Below are 8673 nucleotides of genomic sequence, written 5' to 3'. Positions count from 1 at the left end.
TTGAGAGATATTTAGCTATACAGTAAGGGAAGATGCAATAGCTATGATATAATACTTTCAATTATCATTTACTCTATATTCTCATGAAAGGAGAAAAGGTGTTCAATTGTTATGATATTAGAGGATCTGTCCACCTTTGTAAAATTTTAGGACAACTGAGAATGAGTGTGAACAATGAAAATTATTTACAATTTGAGATAAAGAATAGATGTTAGGGAAAACAGCCTTAGTATTTCTTGCACTTTGTTAACACAACTTTGTCATTACTTATTTCTCATATAGAAATTGGAATCTTTCTTGTACTTCCTATTATTATCATTGACCCTCATATAAACCCAATAATTAGATTAATATGATAACCAATCACTGGAAAAGTGGTTAAGTCATAAAGAGTAATATAATGGATGCATTGAATGTAAATAATCTAGAAGAGAAAGCAATTTCAACCAAACAAGATAATCAAACTCAGAGATGCTGTTTCCTGCTTCTCTGGTATAAACAATGAAGCCTCCTTACTGGTCTGTGTACAACCTGTATGTCCCAAGGCCACAGCCCTTTCTTTCCTTCCACTTTCCCTAAGGAGTATTCTGGGTCATAAAGGAAAAAGGAATTGGGATGATTTCTTTCCTGAAATGACTTGAGTCTCCTCTTGCTCTGCATCTGTGACATCTTATTATAAGACCAGCTAACATCTATTATTAATTGATGCACTAACTAAAGCCATGCTTGCAGTTTCCATTAGCTTATTCCCTAAATTCTCCAGAGTTGGCTGTCTGGTTTTAATCAAAACCAAATGGTAGTCCAAGTTCCCAGCCTGAGGCAGCTAGGAGGAAGTCATTCAGTGGAGACACAAGAAAGCAGGAAAGATAAACAGATGAGAGTTCACAGAATGTGTGCAGGGCGAAGGATGCACATACTGTGAGCGACTTTGGAGTTGGGATTCAGGAACTCTCGTGCTAGATGGAAGCAGTTGCAAATGTTTAATGTCAGCAAGACTCTAATGTGATCAAGATGGAGTCTGCCTTCTGCCTTTCCAGCCCTGGCTTTCTGTAAGGAGAGACTCCGACTGGAGGTAAGGCTGCATGGACTGGAACACAAAACACTTTATTCTGCTAAGAATTCTGGGGATTGGAGAGAACTTGAAGAAAAATGTTCTGTTCTCTGAATTCTTGAGACTTTATAGAGTTTCTCAGCTACATGATCTAGGGCTCCAACATTTTAAATCTTAAGTAATGTTTTAAAGTTTAGAGGAAGTATGGTACTAAAACTCTTAATTCATCTTCCTGTCTTAAAGATCTTTCAACGTCAGGGTTAGCAAAAGTGTTTTGATTGAGCCATGTATATATGTTTAATATAGTGGAAAAGTTGCCCATTGGGAGAGAACTCTTGTTTTCTTTCTTTCCTTGCTGATTTTCATAAGGAGTGTGGGATAGAAAAAGCTCTAGGACTTTATGACTCTCTAGCTAATCATCTCAAGAGCTTTGACAAACTCACTTGAAGTTCTGTGTAAAATCAGTTCCTTCAACGCCCAGGCGCTCTGCTCTCTCCCCCTCCCCTCTGCTTGCTTGGTGCAGACTTTTTTTTTTTTTTTTCTCACATGCGAACTTCTCAGACGCAGGAAATACTTTCCAGGCGATCTGGGGCTGGTGGTGGAGGCCCCTCGCGCAAAACATCAGTCTGAATTTAGTAGACAGAAGTCACTAGGAACGCCTTGACAGGATCCGGCTTTAGCTGGGGCTCCCTCCAGCTGCGGAGGGTGTTTTTTGTTAGAATCACAAACTGCCCAAGTAAAACTGCTCAGAATAGAGCTGTGACCTCAACCACGAAATGTGAACTCATATTTTGGAGACGCTAACAGGACGGACTTCTTCCTGGCCCGGCCCGAGAGCAGTGTCAAGCTTTGGCGTTGCGGCAGCCCCTGGTCTAGGTAAGGGAACTGTCTGCGCTCTGAGGTGTCCTTGTAGAGGCCTGTGTGAGAGATGTGTTAGGTGATTTCCTAGGCTTTAGAGCTGAGTCCTGCAATCAGAAGTGGGAAATGTTTAGTATGTAGAAAGTTGAATCAAATTACTATTTTATGTTTTGCAAAATGTCATTTCTAAAATAGGCTCCATATAGAATTAACTCTTTTTCCCTGTAATCATTTTATACAGATTCCTTTTTGTTCTTAACTTACTCGTGAACAGTTCTATCAGGACTATTTGCTATTACATGGCATTACATGAACAACAAATGCATCCTTTAACATATTAATTGTGAGGTGTGAGTGGTTGTTTTCTTCCCTCTCTACATTTTCTTTTTGCCAATAGTACTATAGTGATTTTGTCTAATTTAAAACTATGAAGATTGGATGTTTCAATGTTTCTTCAAATCAGTTTCAATCACATGTCAAATTACTAATGTACATCTTATAGATTTCATTTTGTAGGAAAATAAACAAAACAATTTCTACTCTAATGTATTTAATTTCAGTTTTGGAACTTTGAATGTCAGTATTGGATGTAATTTACAAAACATTTCCTGGATTCACTACTCTCAGGTCATGTTATGTGACTATTTTGAATGATTGAAGTAAATCTCAATGACAGTGATCTTTGTTAGCATTAAGCCATAGTAAGTTCAGGCATATAAAAACTTATCATATGTTCATATTACATTCTTTGCAAATGTCAACATTTGAATCTGTGATTTATGAGTAAAGAAATTTAGTAATGATTGAAATAGCATAGACTTACAATGTAAACATGCTGCTATGTTGATATTTAGAATTAATTTATTTTAAAAATAATATGGATCTAAATATGGATAGAATCACATGTAAAAAGAACAAATATTTATGTTTGTTTCCAAATTGATTAGGTGACCACAAAACCTACTAAATCAAAGATGGAGCACAGTTTTGACAGTTGGACCATAAGCAATCCTGAAAGAAATTATAAATTCTAATAGAGTTCAAGGTGTGTTAGCTAATTTCTATGACAAATGGAACTATATTGATGGTTTTTAATTTTTCGTTAACAATTTAAACTTTATAAAGACTTTTAAAACATGACATTTTATAATATTTTAAAATGGATTTCTAGAGTTGTAAGAGTATACAGCACATGTCTACTGTGTGCAAGACCCTGGGTTCAATCCCCAGCATCATACAAAAGGGACTTGGACATATCTACGATCTGATTTTAAAAATTCCTGAACAGAACACCAGGAAAGGGAAGGAAATGTCACTACTTTTGACCCTGTCTGAGTTTTCAAAAGGAAATTGAGGAATAGCATTAGAAAGTCACTTCTCCAAGATCATATGGTTGGAAGAGATGACAGTAAGCCACAGAAGTCTGACTCATGATTGAGATATCTTCATACTATATATCATGCTCAAGAATGATAATTATGCATAATGAAATATGACTGTCTCTATGCAGAGGGAGGCTGCAATTTGAAAAGAAAAGTGGAATTTCTCTTTTAAAAAATAAAATTCGGGCTGGAGAGATGGCTTAGTGGTTAAGCGCTTGCCTGTGAAGCCTAAGGACCCCGGTTCAAGGCTTGGTTCCCCAGGTACCACGTTAGCCAGATGCACAAGGGGGCGCACGCATCTGGAGTTCGTTTGCAGAGGCTGGAAGCCCTGGCGCGCCCATTCTCTCTCTCTCCCTCTATCTGTCTTTCTCTCTGTGTCTGTCGCTCTCAAATAAATAAAATAAAATTAAAATATTTAAAAAAAAATAAAAAATAAAATAAAATAAAAAATAAAATTCAAATTCAGCAATTAAGTTTCTCAAAAGCAAAACGTTTCTTTAAAAGATCTATTACATGTGCAGCTAAGACTTTAAAGGTGTAACTGGGTCTATAACTATTTTGTTAAATACCATGCTTATGCCAAGCAAATCAACCAATATACTATAATGATATTTATTTAGAACCATTGTTTCATTTCTTTTTTTTTTTTTTAAAGAAGTGAGCCTGGACAGGAACTTATCTACTTCCTATCCTTATAATCAAATGATATAATACAAAGCTATCCCAACCAGTGAATTTCCAGTGATTTTAAACCCTCCATTGCAATAGACTCAACAATATTATGAATCTGTCTCTTTTCTAAACTGTCTCCTGATGCAGCCCACTTTTTATAGTTGTAAGTGTTGCTTCCCCATTGGAAATGTAGAGTCTACATTTACATATAAATACATGTATATTTATGATCAATTAATCCAATTAATTTTATATTTCCTTTTGCAGTTTATTGTCAATCCTGTGATCATCTTTGTATGTATTCTGAGTAGTAGAGAACAGTTTGTCACATTATATAAGTAAATGTCTGAGCCGCGAAGCCTAAAATGAGAGACTTGGCTGGTTCACCTGCATCATATATCATGTATGACAGTATATGTTGCTGTGTGTATAAGAAGTGGTGTGCTTTCCAAGCAAGAGCCTTTCAATAAACCTAGTATATTCCACTTTTAATAGATACTCATTCCTTTGAATGTGTGTCATAGTGCTGTTTTTGTTCTGTTTTTGCCATTTTAGTGCACCAGACTGAGTTTGCTGGTATTATCACATAAATGATATACCATTCAGCATCCTCCCCACAGCCCCTGCCCTACGCTGCTGGAATGAGGAATGAATGCAATAGAATGCCAGCCTAGATAACTGACTGTATAACTACTAGTTACAATATTATTCCATATTATCATACAGGTCACATTATTAATTCCTTTTTCTTAAAATTATTTTTTTAAATAGAATTTTCTAACCCTTTCCAAACCTATGCATACTATATACCTTGCTGCCAAATCTGAGAGTACAGTTTAATGTTACCTACAGAGAACTGAATTTACAGGTTTAAAATAAGCCTAAAATTGGTTATTTCTATGTTGTCTTCTATTTTTATTTTCTTTGTTTCTTACTGGAAAGTGAATAATAATGTCAGTATTATTTTGCAGTGAGAACACTTTGAAAGCCATTTTAATATAGCAAAATTTTAAGATAAAGGTCAAAGTCCTGAACCAATATTTTAACATCATAATCAAGAAATATCAATAACTATACATGGGAATGAGTTTTCTAAGAGCAAAACTTGGGTCTAACAGACTTAGAGGGGAGTGTGCCTCATGACTGGCTTCAAATTGATAGAGAATTTACTTCTATGGTTCTGATTCACTTGAACCTGCTAGTCAGTTTAGAGTTGTCAGAAATACATAGGCTTACTTTTTCAGGAAGTTAATTTAAGGCAAAGTACAGACCTTGATATCTGGTTTTAAAAAGATAAAATTTGATCCAGCAGTGTAGTGCATAAATGACATAGAATTGAACAGCCAGAAATACAAGTTCATAAAAAGCTAGATGAACCTATCAATTAACTCAAATGGATGAATACAGAAGACAATTGTAGTTGGTTTTATGTTAAAAAGATTATATCATATTAAATTGAAACACCAAAGTGTTTTAGCAATGCAATTCACTTAAGTCAAAGAGAAAATCAGAGCTATTAATGAACATAACAAAGTAAGAAGATCAAAGTACAAGTTTAGAATCTGATTAGTGTTTACTTTTATTCCCAGCAATTAACTACATCACTAGTGTTAACATGGTAGAAATTGTCAATACCTGTTTGGTAATAAATGTTTGTGGAAAGAATTGAAGGAAAGGGGGAAGAGAGAAAAGGGGAGAAGCAGCAGAGTTGAAGAATGTTAATATGTAGGAGTTGGACTTTTACTTTACTTTCCATACATCTTACATTGATAGAAAAATACTTGTTAAACAAAAGTAAGTGATAGTTAAAAGTCATCAGAGGCTGGGGCCAGAGGTTAACAACAATTTTATAAGATTGCATTACAATTCATTAAGAAACAGAAGCATGAGCTTCTAGAAGTAGTCTGAAATGAAAGCTTATAAGACACAAGCGTAAGAGAGCTCATGGATTTTCAGCTGTTTAAATGGGGTGATATACCCAAAGAATCATAGTAATCCACTGGCTGTGATTTCATCTTTACTAATTGATGACCCTTGATTTGGAGCATTATGTTTCACATCTTTTCTAATCATATCTAATAGAAATAACATGAGTAGGGAAAGGATAGCTCTAGATTGTACTGAACCACTGATTCTGTAGCTAAGATTAGCCAAAAGATAATGGGTCCTTCTCCTGATATCATCATCATCATCATTATCCCCATAACATCACTTAACATCTAATGAGTGCTTGAAATGTCCCTTACATTATGAACTCTACATATAATATTAACTCATTTATATTATGTTAAATTATTATTTTCTTCTTGACCTTTTTTTTTATTATTCCCATTACAATTATAAGGAAACCAAGACATAAAAGATCTAGGAAAACAGCACACAAAAAAGAACATGAAAAGTGATGCTGGAGAGATTGCTAAGTGGTTAAGGCACTCACCTGCAAAGCCTAACAACCCAGGTCCAATTCCCCAGCAGCACCCACAAATTGGCACCTGCATCTGGAGTTTGTTTGCATCAGCTAGAGACATTGATGTACCCATTCATATTCATTCTCTCTCTCTCTCTCCTTGTAAATAAGTAAATTAAACTAACTAAATAAAAATCGATGAAAGGTAATCTTTGCCCACCAAAAGGCATTTGAAATCAAGCTAGATATTTAGTTCTGTCAAAATTGAGTAATGATAGTATTTCTTTGCATAATAATGCATTATTATTAAACTAATACACCACTTGATGTGTGTAATAAATAAAACCATTTTACTTTCACTATTACCAATATCATTAAAAGTTCTAATGTAATTAATATTAGTTATATGTTAGAAATTAATAATATAAAAAATAAAAATATTACTTACATATAGAAAAGCATCAAGTTATTCAACAAGCTCATATGTATGTATGCAGATAACAAAATAGTAGGTCTCAGTTTTCTGTTGTCACCTTGCTAGCCCAGCACCTGTGCTGATGCAGCCATATCTCTTATGAGAATGAGTGACTGCTATGTCTACTGTTAGAGAGTTCTGAGAATTGATAACAATGCTAAAAATAAAGTGACCACTTAAAGCAAACCACATCTCACTGTAATGACGATAAAGCTTTATAACCTATGTCACTTGTTTGACAGAAATATCTTTTCATAAAGAGATGAGGTCACATTTCAATAATATTCTACTATTCAAAATGTGGGGGTAATCAAATTTCTAACATCATATTTATGAAAAATTCCAATGGAAATATGTTCAGAGACAAGGCAATAGTTACATAGACTAGACAGGATTCTGTAGAAAATATATGGTGGAATGATTATTCATTACTGAACTTGCTTGCATATCTCATCTAAGGCACAGTGTGCTTCAAAATGCCCCAAGTGTCTGCATAGGATGTAACATAGCTATTAGGAAGGTCATATACTTTTCAAAAGAAAAAGAACACATGGAGAAATCAAAGAAAAGACAGTTATCTAGGAATTACTACATTAATAAGGCAGTCTTGTCCCTCATGGCTTTTAATGCAGGGACCTCTTGGATATCATCATAGCCACAGATACATCTTAGTGAAAGCAGGGGAAAATGTCATAAAAAATTCCATGATTTCCTCAAATTACATGTGGGTAGCTTAAGAAAATGTTAAGAGAATCTGCAAAGCTTGCTGTCCGGAGTTATGAAGTGGATGGTAAGTCAAATGCTGCCAGATCAGGACTCCTCCCTGTAAGAAAATTAGATACTGCTCAGAACCTGGAGGTAAAAATAGAGTACTTCCAAAATAATAGTGTGCAATGTTACAGCACGCTGTTCTTTTCTGATGAGTGGACTTCTAGCAGTTTGAAAGGGTTGATTTTCAAATTTGCCTAATTCCTGTAGGAACTCCACTCTGAGACCATAGAATAAAAAGATAACTTTAGGAAAAGATATGAGTTATGCATAAAATAAGTTAACTTTAAAGAAATATTTTTAATCTCAGTACCTAGTTTATTTTTTCTAAGGAACCAAAACTCATAGAAGCTTTGATGTGTTTCTTGGAGAAAGTGATACTATTCTACTTGGTCTCTTATAAACCATTTATTTTATGATTTACTGGAGATTCCTTTTTTTTTTTTAATCTCCAGACAAAAACAAGGAGACTATTCCACATATAATTTTTAAAAAATATTTTATTTATGTGACAGAGGCAAATAGAGAGTGTATGGGTGTGTCAGATCCTCTTGACACTATAAATGAACTGCAGATACATGCACCACTTTGTGCATCTGGCTTTATGTGGATATTGGGGAATCAAACCTGGGCTATTGTGAGGGTTTACCAGCAAGTGCCTTTAACTGCTGAGTAGTATCTCAAGTCTCACACATGATATTTTAATCTCCATTAAGTAATTTACCAGTAAAGAATTCTAACTGGTGTTTATGTTTTCTACCAACAACTTATGAGGCACAGTGAATAAATTTCATGTATAAGAATATAAAATTAGATATACCATCAATGAATTTTGAAAGAGTAAGACATAGATTGCTGATAAAGAAACACATTAGCATAAAATCATATCAAAATTGTAGCATTGTGTGGCTAAAGTTTTGTCTCTCCTACAACTCAACTCTAGCTTTCTCTATTTTGTGTTAGATAATATAAGCATTTATAGGAAAAAAAAAACATTATTTTTGACTAAAAATTTGCTGCCATGTTTATCCTCAGAAATTATTTTTTAAATTGTGTTACT

The 8673-nt window shown here is 34.3% G+C and overlaps 1 protein-coding gene across 3 annotated transcripts in view; it reads left to right on the top strand.

The window, feature by feature from the left end:
- Positions 1 to 905: 905 nt before the first annotated feature.
- The window catches only part of Dlc1 (DLC1 Rho GTPase activating protein), a 445416-nt gene continuing 437648 nt past the window's right edge, over positions 906 to 8673 (top strand). Inside the window, exon 1 of one of the 3 annotated variants that reach the window (XM_045131177.1) lies at positions 906 to 1072. The gene's annotated coding sequence lies outside the window, so the exon portion shown is untranslated. Of the gene's footprint in view, positions 1073 to 1679; positions 1928 to 8673 lie in introns of those variants that run through there. The other 2 variants (XM_004657101.2, XM_045131701.1) reach the window with 2 other exon arrangements.

Source organism: Jaculus jaculus, chromosome 1, assembly GCF_020740685.1.
Source record: "Jaculus jaculus isolate mJacJac1 chromosome 1, mJacJac1.mat.Y.cur, whole genome shotgun sequence".
NCBI classification, from domain to species: domain Eukaryota; kingdom Metazoa; phylum Chordata; class Mammalia; order Rodentia; family Dipodidae; genus Jaculus; species Jaculus jaculus.
Note: the sequence above shows the minus strand (reverse complement) of the source record. Positions and strands in the feature narration are given on the sequence as shown.